Genomic DNA, 13,185 nt, shown 5'->3' with positions numbered 1-13,185 from the left:
TTTGAACAGCTTCTTTTTACAGATGATGTCAGGACTAACTGTGAGGTACAGCTGCGTGTCAGCAGCATAACAATGATAGGCGACATCACGTTTGTAAAAGATGGCACCTCAAAGGGACCTGATAAAGGGAAAAGAGAAGGGGAGCCAGGACAGGACCTTGTGGGACACCTCGTGTGAGAGCAGCTGGCGGAGAGAAGCTCCCAGACACACACAGGTCTACCTTTTAGGTAGGACTCGCACCTTTTTAATGCACAGCCTTGAATGCCAACTTCCTCCTCAGGCCGTTTTAATAGAACCCTGTGGTCCACGGTGCCAAATGCTGCCCTGAGATCCAGTAAGACTTGGATTGCAGAAGAGCCCGAGTCCAAAGTTAATGGACTATCAGCTGAGCGCAAGGTCCTTGAAGAGTAAATACAGTTTACAGTACCGGTATATTGCAGAGCCCTAGTCGAGGGTCATCAGGGCTCAAGTCACAGCCTCGAGGGGACACCACTGCTCAGAAGGATGGCATCTGTGATAATCTGCGTAGAGCTAAAAGGCATTGTAATGAAATAAAAAACATATTCCTTCCAAAATATTTCGACAGTTACTCAAATGTATCATCACCTCACACGAGTAACAAAAATAATGGAATGAAGGTGAGCCGCCACAGACGCCCTCAGGATTGGAATGGCTGTGAAGTCTCGTGGAACAGAGAAGTTGGATTTGTCAGGTCTGAGAGCAGAACAGACTCTGTTTGCTGCATTGGTGTGATGATTCAGTAATGGATGGATGGTTGGACGATTTTGTGCTAATGAAGGAAGACATTTCTGCCGCTTTGTGGCTTTCATTCAGCTTGTGCGCCTGCTGACTAACACGGCAGTCAGTGCAACGAGGGGCACTCCTGTCATCGCGGACGTTTTTCTCTCCAGGCAGGAAATGGGAGACGGCGACAACTCCACCTATGTTTTGATGCCCCCCGGCTTATGATCTGTTGTCACACGTCTGTGAACGCTCAGAACTTCTCGTTCTTTCCGACGGGTGGGAGGATCAGATGAGCTTTTTTGCTATCAGTTCATACACAGACATTTTAATGAAGTGATTGTTAAGAGCATCCTGAATACCTGGAAGGTCAAATTCTGTGCCACTGATTCATTAACAGGGTTGGGCCCCCTTCTCGGTGGGTATAAACTGGGCACGTGGTACTGGGGAGTTTGGCTTCTTTTATTTTCCACTTCTATACAACAAAGTCATCGAAGGGCTGTCAGCTTTCTAACCCTCTTTTTATGGGTTCGCCTTGTAGTGGTGCTACTGGGGAGTGAAAACGTCAACTCCCAGCAGTCCCTGCAGCTGCTCTGAAAACTTCTACTCCCAGCAGTCCTTGAAGCTGCTCTGAAAACGTCAACTCCCAGCAGTCCCTGCAGACGTCAACTCCCAGCAGTCCCTGCAGACGTCAACTCCCAGCAGTCCCTGCAGCTGCTCTGAAAACGTCAACTCCCAACAGTCCCTGCAGCGGCTCTGATTGGTCGTCTGCTGAGGGTGCAGGGGCTGCTGGGGACGAGGAGGCCGGCTCGAGATTTAAAAGGAGGCCAGTTATATAGAGAGGGGACATTTTTGTTGTTTTCGTGTCTGGAGTCCCCAGTCTGTTTGCCTTCCCATTCAATGTCTGTGGGTTTTTGTTTTTGTCCTGGGTCGTCTCCTGTTTGGTGTATGAACTGCACGAGGACTGGATCAGGATTGGTTGTCGGGAGCGCTCCTGATCCCACCACACGCCATCATCAGGAAATACCGGTAGTGGCTCATCTTTACATTCACATACAGCGAGCTGATCTCTGGACTGTCCGTCTCTTCATTACGTCAGTTGCCGTTTCTTATGGACTTCTTCACCGTGTTGATTGTGTATCGCTAGGGTGGGATTGATTTGTTTAGGTGATTTTCTTTATTCTTATTTAATACATTTGTTAATTTCTGTTTAAACACGGTTGCCTTTGTGTCTCTGTGAGGGAGTGTGCGCGAGTCAAGCCAAAGGTGGGTGAATTCCTGGGGTCCCCCTGTAAAAAAATAAATAAGTCACTGTCATCAAGCGGTGTGAGTCTTAGCTGGGGTTTTCAGTCTGCTACAACCTTAACTAGGACACCCAACGTCCAGTCTGGTGCCGCGGTCTTCTCACGATGTGGTCTTTACACCGCACGTTATGTTCTCTTTCACTAACTACTTGGTGACCTTACACATCTCGGCCCACTTTGTCATGCCACCTGAACATTTCGGCCCGTGGCGTCACTTTGTAGTCCGTGATAGTGTTGGTGTGCTCTGTGGTAGCATGTTTGCAGAAGATCTTCGCCATCAAGATTTGCGAGTTCAGATGTTCTTCATCCCTTAATGATGTCGACTGAGTGCGCACTCCATTTATCTCCTGCCCTTGGACTTGGTTCATTTGTCGCCATGTCTTTGTGGTTTTCCCTGGTCTTGGGTTTTGGAGAGCAGGACAGATTATTCTCAAGTTAGCTTTATCTTCACAATGGCTGTCATGACCCACCATCCCAGAAAAAGGTGTTTTTTGCTTACATGCTGTAGTCTGAGTCGGTGTTTTAATAGGTCCGACAATCCAATAGCGTTTTTCACTTCCTTCAGAACGGCACAAATTCATCTGGTCATGGATTCGACAAGATTCGCCAATTCGTTAATGTTCTACCATACAGAAAGTTATGGAGCTGCTTACATTTGTCATCTGCAGAGAGCCCAGTCCACCTGAAGGCAAAGATGCTCCATAAGGTTGCGATCTGAGAACTGTGCAGGCCTCTGAAACCTTCAAAACATGCTGTAGTTTTATAGGAGTCATGATACGGGCCTTGTGACTTGGTGCGCTTCAATGAAGGGTAAATTGGAGGTATGACGGAAAGACCCTGGTCAGCAGAGATGTTTGGGTAAGCCTTGCCGTTTCGGTGTTTTCTCAGTGGGCCACAGGTGTCCTAATGTGTTCCTGTCCATCACATTGCCACCGCTAATTTAAACTGTTCACACCAAACATGCCAGCTCCATTGGCGCCAGCTGTCAAATTCAGATCTTTCCATTGGATTTATCCTACCAAGCAGCCTCTCTTCCCACTCCTCAGTGGTCCTTTGTGGCCAGTGTAGCCTCGCTTTCTTGTTTTTGGCCAATAACATCAACACTGTGTCGATTCACGATCTGAATGTGAAACGTGATCATTCCAGGGCTTGCAGGGACATCAGAGGAGGCTGCTAGCTGATATGTAGCCGTTCCTGGCCTGAAAGTTAGGGTTAGGGTGTAGGGGATGACGGCCCAAAGGCACACGCTGTGGTACACTAATTCCATTAAAAAAATTCTTACTTAAAGGTATATGCACCCTCTACCTTTAAATGAATAAAAAACAATCGAAGACCCCTTTAAAATTGTCCAAAACCTTGTCCACTACTTAGTATTTATAGAATTCTATAAAATCTTAATTATTTTTGCAGTAAAATTTAGAACTAAAATAGAAGGTTCAAAAGAGATGCCCCCTACTGGTCAAAATGAAAACCGCTTAAAAAGTAATTAATAACTGCTAAAAGTGAACTTTAAAAGACCATTAAAACTCGGGTTATTTAAACCCAGTCAAATAGAGCAACGACAACATTTATTTCTAAGGCACATTTTCATGCAGATGATGGAGCTCAAAGTGCTTTACATAATGAAGAAAGAGGAAAAAGACAAAATAAATAAGAAAATTGAATTCGGGAACAATAATTAACATAGAATAAAAGAAAGGTCCGATGGCCAGGGAGGACAGAAAAATATAATAAAAAAAAATCCAGATGGCTGTAGAAAAAAATAAAATCTGAGGCCACGAGACCACCGAGCCCCCCTCTAGGCATTCTACCTGACATAAATGACCTCAATCAGCCCTCATGGTATTCAGGGTTCCCATGGAAGAACTTGATGATGACGGTCATGAGGACTTCTGGCCTTTAATCCATCAATGTAGGGACATCACTGAGCTTTGATCAGGTCAACACCACAGAAAACCGGAAAAAGGAGAGAAGAGAGAGTAGGGGTTAGTATGGATTACGGAGCCACTATGAATGATATTGACAATTCAGTGCATATACAGAGCATCAGGATTAAACTAAAATGAAGCTGTGCGTAAGCCATGTTAAAGGAATGTGTTTTTAGCAGTTTTATAAAGTGCTCCACCGTATCAGCCTGGCAAATTTCTGTCGGTCAGCTATTCCAGATCTGAGGTACATAACAGCAGAAGGCCGTCCGCCTCACCACTTCTTTTAAGTTTAGCTCTCGGAATGATAAGCAGACCCTCATTTGAAGACCTAAGGTTATGTTTTGGAGTGTAAGGTGACAGGCCTTCCGATATACAGTGGTGGTACCTTGACATACGACTGCCCCAACATACGAGTTTTTTAACATACGAGCCATCACTATGTCAATTTTTTTTATCTTGAGTTACGAGCCATCTATTTAATGACACTTGCCTAACGCGCGACTTTATTGAAAAGAAACTGTTCATACAGCGGCTCCATTTAGTGACACTTGCCTAACTCATTTCAGAAACATTCTAGAGGGGAGGACTAAACAAAGCTCCATGGACAGGTTTGTATTGAAACGTCCTGCAAATGAAAGGGACCAAAGCGTGGCAAAAAAGAAAAAAACTAGTGAAGAAGAAAATTAAGTTAAGCAAAAGTGAAGTGAAAGCAAAAAACATTATAATACGCTAATCGACTTCGCCAACATCTGTTTATTTCTTTACATTCTCTTTTATGTATTAGGTTTAATTTTGTTTGTATGCAATATTTGTTAATTATAAATTCATTTTTCTTATGTTGAAAACATTTAATAAAAAATTGGGGTGTTTTTTTGGGAGCTGGCACAAATTAATCTCATTTCAGTTCATTTCAATGGGGAAAATTGATTTGAGATAATAGCATTTTGACTTACGAGCTCGGTCACGGGACGAATTAAACTCGTAACTCAAGGTATCACTGCATAAGATGGAGCAGATTATTGAAGGCTTTGTAAACCATCCTCAGTATTTTAAAGTCAATTCTAAATGACACTGGTAACCAGTGTAGTGACGCTAAGACTGGGGTGATGTGCACGGATTTTCTTTTCCTAGTTAGGATTCTAGCAGCTCCATTCTGCACTCGTAATCGATTGATGTCTTTTTTTGGGTGGTTCTGAGAGGAGTGCGGTACAGTAATCTAGTCGACTGAAAACAAAATCGTGAACTCCTTTCTCAACATCTTACAATGTTGTTATAAGAGGTCTAACTATCACACATTTAAGAAGTAATTAAATATTGGTTTCAATAAGTGCCCTGAAGGCAGATTTTAACAGCAGGTTAAGATCAGGGCTTGCTATTCAAAAACGTTTTAAGATTAGGATTGAAAGTGGGGTTGGGTATCAAAAGACAAGGATTCAAAACTTCGTAACATAAGGGGCCTGAGGTGAGAATTCTGTTTAACCTCAGAGCCCAGTTTTACTAATGTTAACGTAAGAATAGGGGGGTAAAACAGACAAAATAAGTTCAGATTTTAACATACAGTCTCCCAGTAATACTCATTTTAGCCTTAGGGCCTGGTTAACCATGGATTTATGGTCAGGGTCAAGGATATGGATTGGGGAATACTTCAAAGTTAATTTTTCTAACCCAATACTCTACCAAATCCATTGCTGATTCCTGAGTCAAATATTGAGGTTAGGGTTAGGAATGGCTGGCGCAGTAGAAACAGGAATGGATGGGTAGAAAGTGGAAGAGCAACCCCTGTGAACAGGCTGACCACCTCTTACTGAATCAGGGGGTGGGCAATGTCGGTCCTGGGGGGCTGCAGTGGCTGCAGGTTTTTGTTCCAACCCAAATTGCTTAATTAGAACCCAATCCTTGCTGATCTCAGACCTTATTTAATTTGATGGCTTGTTAGTCTGCAATGTAGGGTTCTTATTTTGTAGATTTATTACTTTCTAGGTATGTCATCTAAACGATTTGAAGCCTAAAACCTTTGATTCTCAGTTTGTTCCATTTTTCTGTTAAGTGTTTTATAAAATCAAACCGTGCAGGATGAACACACACAGATGTAAATCGAAACAAGTTAGATGGAGAACTGCTGGTTGCTTCGTCATTTACATCTTATTGCTAATAAGGAGCCATTAAAACTGGGACTGCATCTGTTTAAGACAGAAATAAGCAATTAAGGGTGGGGAACCTTAACAAGCGAGACCACTAGAATGAGGCATCAGAATGTCACTTAAGTAATAAGAGCTTCATCAGCAATAATTGATTTCTTATTAAGAAAGAGCAACCTGCAGCCACTGTGGCCCACCAGGACTGGCACTGCCCAACCCTGCCCTAAATGAACGTTCACCCAGTCATTGATCGGGATGCTGTTGTGCGCACATGAGAAAGCCAAGGTCGTATGCCGTCACCGCACAGAGCAGCATGTATTTGGGTTGCCTCGCTAAGGTCTTATGTAACTGAGCGCGTTTGTAAAAATATCAACTGATTGACTGAAATCTTACATAAGAGAGCCTGGAATATGGGGCAGGCGGTGCGGCCTAAGGGCTAAGGCACTGAACTGCTAGTTTAGACTCGCTGTGGGACGGGAGACGTAAAAATAGGAAAACAATCGTCATTTGGGTTTGGGACTGAGCCACTGAGAAACGTTTTTGGAGCAAAATGATTGCGATCGCTGACGCACAGAATAGACCGTTGGCTGATGCAGTAAAGACACACCAGATGAGCCATTAATCAAGGCAGAGTCGTTACCAGAGGGCCTCCCGTAAATAAATCTATTTACTGAGTACTGACATGCAGTCACTCCTGACGACCGAAACCTGATTGGAGGAGATTTACCCCCCATGGAAAACATCAGGTGACCCCGGGTTCGCTTCAGGACCAATTATTTTTGCTTTCTGGTGAAGATATTTGGGAGAGGACCTGACGGGCCAGCACAAGGGACTGTTGATGTGTAAGTTTCCCAAAACAGGAGGTATGGTTCGGCGTATCATTCACCGCAACAGACTGTACAGTTGTGGCCAAAATTATTAGCCCCCCTTAGAAATTAGGCAACACTCCTGATTCCAATATGAAAATGACCATTAACAACAAATGTTTGTTTTTTTAAAGCGTATCTGTGTCCAAAATAACAATAATAAAGTCCACTAATTGTAGTTTGGATATTTTATTGACACACTGAGTGGAAACAAGAAAGGGCAAAAATGAGACATCCAAAATTATTAGCCCCATGCCCATTAATAGTCAATACTATACCCTTTTTGAGCCACAACTGACAACAATCTATTAGAGTAGGTCTTTACTAGATTAGCACAGGTCTCCTGAGGGATTTTGGTCCATTCCTCCATTGCAGATTGTTCTAGCTGGTCCAAATTGCGTGGTTTCCAAGCGTGGACATTCACTTTGAGCACTCGCCACAGATTCTCAATGGGATTGAGGTCTGGGCTCTGTGCGGGCCACTCCAAGATCTTGGTTTTGGTTTCCTTGAATTTTGATGTATGCTTTGGGTCATTGTCTTGTTGGAAGACCCAGCGACGACCTAAGCCTAGACTACGAGCAGATTTCTGCATATTCTCCCTCAGAATGTCAACATCATTTTCTTTTTTCATGATGCCATGCACCCGAACAAGGCTCCCTGTGCCTGAGGCTGCAAAACAGCCCCACAGCATGATGCTCCCACCACCATGTTTAACTGTGGCAACTGTGTTCCTAGGGGTGAAGGCCTGTCCCTTTCTTCGCCAAACATAAGCAACATCCATGTGCCCAAACAGTTCCAGTTTAGTCTCATCAGACCAAAGCACAGACTTCCAAAAATCATCTTTACATTTCAAATGTTCACGGGCAAACCTCAGTCGGGCTGTGATGTGCCGCTCTTTGAGTAAAGGGGTTCTTCTGGGACGATGGCCGTGAAGCCCACCACGGTGAAGAGCCCTCACAACTGTGTTCCTTGAAACATCAACTCCAGAAGAGGCCAGGTCAGCAACAATCACCTTGGCAGATGTCCGGGGTTCCTTGCTGACATCTCTTGACTATTTTTCTCTCCAGAGTTCTTGAAATCTTGCACTTACGGCCACGGCCAGGTTTGTTTCTAACAGAATTTGTCTCCTTGTACTTGGCAATGATGCAACGTACAGCAGTTCTAGACACTGTGAATCGCTTGCAAATGGCAGTGTAGCCGTGCCCCTTATCATGAGCCTCTACCGTCTTCTTTCTGAGCTCCAGACTGATTTCCTTTGTCTTTGGCATGGTCAGTAACAGTAGTCCCTCTCATGTGTTCAAGAGTCCTGTTCCTTGGGAGTCTCTTGATGCTGACTGAGTGTTGTTAGGAAGCCAATTGATTGCACAGGTGTGGTTTCAAAGCAGATTGGTTAATTAGTGTAGGTGTGTTTTGAAAGCAAACATTAACATGGGGCTAATATGTTTGACCACCTCATTTTTTACTATATTTGATAAAAAAAAAAAGACAAAAAATATATTTTATATTACAAAATGTATCAAATGGATGTTTGAGTATATCAAGTTTCATCAATGGTGCAAACTTTGGGAAGAAGTTTAGGAAAATGTTCCATGATTCCAGGGGGGCTAATAATTTTGGCCTCAACTGTAGATGTTCATCCCTAACAGTGAATATTTAAAGGACAATGAATACATATGTTTTTCTGTTTCTCTTTCTCATATTGATGTACTAGCCATCCTCCACGGGTTCGCCCGCATCTTAGTGAATCAGGACAGCTCTGTACTCCTGACGTCGCTCTTCCCCCTCCACTCGGCCCACAGCCTCTCTCTTGGATTAGTGCGAATATATCACTCCTGGAAGCGAACTATGATTCTTAGCGTGATGAGAGAAATCGCAAAGCCAACCGGAATGTTCAAGCATATTATATATATAAAAAAAAAAAAAATATCTAAATCCGTTAAGTAGTTCTCTCGTTCGGTAACTAAGCGGAATTAAGGTTACGCCCTGAGACAGACACGTGAGTGAGGAGGGCCTCGCAGCCCTTGGATTTGCGCTAATAAATCGGTACCGCAAGCAAACTATGATCCTTAGTGTGATGAGAAAGTTGCAAATTTAACGAAATGTTCCAGCAAATTGTAGGAAAAGAAAAAAAAAAATCTAAATCCGTTAAGTGGTTCTCTCGTTCGGTAACTAAGCAGAGTTAAGGTTACGCCCCGAGACAGACACGTGAGTGAGGAGGGCCTCGCAGCCCGATGAGTCTCTCTCGGATTTGCGCTAATAAATCGGTCACCACTAGTGAACTGTGATACTTAGCGACATGAGAAAGTCGCAAAATCAACGGAATGTTCCAGCAAAATATAGAAAAAAAAACCCGCTCTAAACCCGTTAAGCAGTTCTCTCGTGAAAAGCGGACAGACATACAAATGGGTCTAAAAAACTATAAGAAATTTTGTGCTTGGGCCACGACATTTTTAAAAGCGTTTCTTAGCGAGCACCTGTGGGCCGAAGGTAACCTACATTCCACATTTCAAGTCCCAAGTCCTGATGGTTCGGGAGATTTCGTGATGAGTGAGTCAGAGGTATTTGGCTTTTATACAGTCAAAGTAAAAAGTATGTGAACCCCGAGGACTTCTCTGTATTTAAGTCTTAATTCCCATAGAAATCCTGGTCGTACCTTCATGTCGGTCAACATAATGAACAAACACAGTCTCCTATGACTAAAGAGACACAGATTTTCAGAGAATTTTTAACCATGTTGAATACATCATTCAAACTGTGAAACTGAAGGTTGGAAAAAGTAAGTGAACCGTAAGCGAATGACTTTTTAAGAAGCTCACTGCAGTCCGAATTTCGCACACTTGGAGTCCATTTAATGAAGCGATTTCAGAGGTGTGGCTCAGAATGACGTTGATCGATCAAAAACACTACAAAGTTTGAGTTTGAGCTTTTGACAAGAAGCACATCCGGATGGGAATCACGCCTCACACAAAAGAGCTGTTGTCTGAAGAGCTACGATCGAGAATTGTTCAACTACAGAAGGCTGGAAACTAAGGGTTACAAAGTCATCTTGAAGATTTGAGATATTCATCAGTCTACTGTTAGGCAAGTTGTCTCTATCTATCTATCCATCCATCCATTATCCAACCCACTATATCCTAACTACAGGGTCACAGGGGTCTGATGCAGCCAATCCTAGCCCACAAAGGGCGCAAGGCATGAAACAAACCCCGGACAGGGTGCCACCCCACTGCAGGGCACACACACCCACACACCAAGCACACACTAGGGCCAATTTAGGATCGCCAGTGCACCTAACCGACATGTCTTTGGACTGTGGGAGGAAACCCACGCAGACACGGGGAGAACATGCAAACTCCACGCATAATTAGATCTGGACCACCCTGTGTGTGTGTGTGTTTATGACGTGATTTGTGTGGGGTGTGAAGCACTACAGTGCCATACTTTGTCTATAGGGGTTTTTGCTAAGTGTGTGTAATTTCTTATAGTAATCATTTTTTAACTTCACTCTGCCTTCACTGGTGTGTTTCTGTACTTAGGGTGTTAGGTAGTAGGAAAGTAGTGTTGGTCACTTGCGCCCCTGGATTTTTATTTTATTTTTTTCCTTTTTCTTTTGTTGCCGCTCTAGGATGGCAACGCATATTATAATCGTGCCAGCTCGAGGAATGGTACAAGGTAACGAGGGCGACATCATCTTCATAAAGTAATAAAGCTACCCCTGGCCTCCCCAACTGGATATCCCTGCATCCTCAGCTGCACCTTGACATCCTGTCTATTGCCTGCCGCATGAGCTATTAATGAACTCGCGAGTACAGATGGCAGGGCGGCTGAGCTGACACTCCATGATAGGTTGACAAGCTCAGCGATTCGGGAGAGCCACAGAGTAGAGTCGCTGCTCCTCCAGATGGAAAGGAGACCGTTGAGTCGGTTTGGTCCCATTGTAAGGATTCCCCTCCCTGGGTGGCTCCCCCTACATACCCAGGACACAATGGCAACATTGCCCCTCTCGGCTGGCTTGAGGATGCCCGGTGATTGCTGGAATCTGCAGATAGGAACAGTGAAGTCTGCTTGGCGTGCTGTCACCACCATCAGCCTCAGTTTCAGAGAATGATCGCCATTGTTTTACTGCCGTCACGATTTACAACACTATGCTATTTTCTTTGCAATTCTCCACCATGATCAGTTTTATAATTCTTATCGATATCGGTAACATGTTCAACCTTCTCTTTCTTTAACACACTCTTATCACGACGCATTTTAGGATTGGTTTCTTTCTGTCCTTATTTTAGCCAGCTTGAGTCGTAAGCGTACCCCAAGGAAAAAAAAAAAATTAACCACCACGTAGAAGACGGCCACGAACTTCAACCCGGAGTGTCCGTGAGCCATTGCTTTGAGCACAGCTGAGCGAAAGGGAAATCCCCTGACTGAGTGAAAAGGTGGTCTTCAGATTTCTAAACTCTGAGGGTGTCGTATTATGCAGCAGCAGGCTCTCTTTATCAGTCTCGCTGCCTCGCTACGCCGTCTCGTGTTTTGTTCTTGAGACTCCCTTAAATAAGTTCCGTATATACTCGCATACAAGTCGGGTCTTGAAACCCAAAAAATCGATCATAAAATCAGACCCCGACTTATACACCCGTTCAAAAATACAACACATTTTTTATTTTTTAACATCTTCTTGCTTCGCACACCAGTTTCTCAGACACATTGAATTTTGCTGCAGCAGCACAATTACCAATTTTTACCGACGTTTAATTTAACACCAGCTTCATGTTTTCTTCTGATTGAACACTCCATCGTAGATAAGGGATACGATAAAAGTGTACGAGGGAGTGAGATACAAAAAAACACAAATCAGCGCAAACGTCACTTCAGAATAGTTCAGGTATCACCGTGTGGTCACATACAGTTGTGCTTGAAAGTTTGTGAGCCCTTTAGAATTTTCTAGATTTCTCCATAAATATGACCTAAAACATCATCAGATTTTCACTCAAGTCCTAAAAGTAGATAAAGAGAAACCAGTCAAACAAATGAGACACAAATATTATACTTGGTCATTTATTTATTAAGAAAAATGAGCGAATATTACATATTGGTGAGTGAAATAGTATGTGACCCTTTGCTTTCAGTATCTGCTGTGACCCCCCAATAACTACAACTAAACGTTTCCGGTAACTTCTGATCATTCCTGCACACCGGCTTGAAGGAATTTTCGCCCATTCCTCCATACAGAACAGCTTCAACTCTGGGATGTTGGTGGGTTTCCTCACATGAACTGCTCGCTTCAGGTCCTTCCACAACATTTCGATTGGATTAAGGTCAGGACTTTGACTTGGCCATTCCAGAACATTCTCTTTATTCTTCTCTAACCATTCTTTGGTAGAGCGACTTGTGTGCTTAGGGTTGTTGTCTTGCTGCATGACCCACCTTCTCTTGAGATTCAGTTCATGGACAGATGTCCTGACATTTTCCCTTTAGAATTCTCTGATATAATTCAGAATTCATTGTTCCATCAATGAAGGCAAGCTGTCCTGGCCCAGATGCAGCACAACAGGCCCAAACCATGATACTACCACCACCATGTTTCACAGATGGGATAAGGTTCTTATGCTGGAATGCAGTGTTTTCCTTTCTCCAAACATAACGCTTTTCATTTAAACCAAAAAGTTCTATTTTGGTCTCATCCGTCCACAAAACATTCTTCCAACAGCCTTCTGGTTTGTCCACGTGATCTTTAGCAAACTGCAGACGAGCAGCAATGTGTTTTTTGGAGAGCAGTGGCTTTCTCCTTGCAACCCTGCCATGCACACCATTGCTGTTCAGTGTTCTCCTGAAGGTGGACTCATGAACATGAACATTAGCCAATGTGAGAGAGGCCTTCAGTTGCTTAGAAGATACCCTGGGGTCCTTTGTGATCTCGTCAACTATTACACGTATGCCTTGCTCTTGGAGTGATCTTTGTTGGTTGACCACTCCTGGGGAGGGTAACAATGGTCTTGAATCTCCTCCATTTGTACTCAATCTGTCTGACTGTGGATTGTGGAGTCCAAACTCTTTACAGATGGTTTTGTAACCTTTTCCAGCCTGATGAGCATCAACAACTCTTTTTGTGAGGTCCTCAGAAATCTCCTTTGTTAGTGCCATGATACACTTCCACAGACATGTGTTGTGAAGAGCAGACTTTGATAGATCCTGTTCTTTAAATAACACAGGG

At 43.6% G+C, this 13,185-nt stretch overlaps 1 protein-coding gene across 1 annotated transcript in view; it reads left to right on the top strand.

Annotated features, from left to right (window-relative positions):
* Positions 1 to 13,185, top strand: part of snrka (SNF related kinase a) — a 137,602-nt gene that overhangs the window by 105,525 nt on the left and 18,892 nt on the right. The window lies entirely within an intron of this gene.

Source organism: Polypterus senegalus, chromosome 15 (assembly GCF_016835505.1).
Source record: "Polypterus senegalus isolate Bchr_013 chromosome 15, ASM1683550v1, whole genome shotgun sequence".
Classification (NCBI taxonomy): Eukaryota; Metazoa; Chordata; class Cladistia; order Polypteriformes; family Polypteridae; genus Polypterus; species Polypterus senegalus.
The sequence above is the reverse complement of the archived record's forward strand: the minus strand, read 5'-3'. Positions and strand labels throughout refer to the sequence as shown.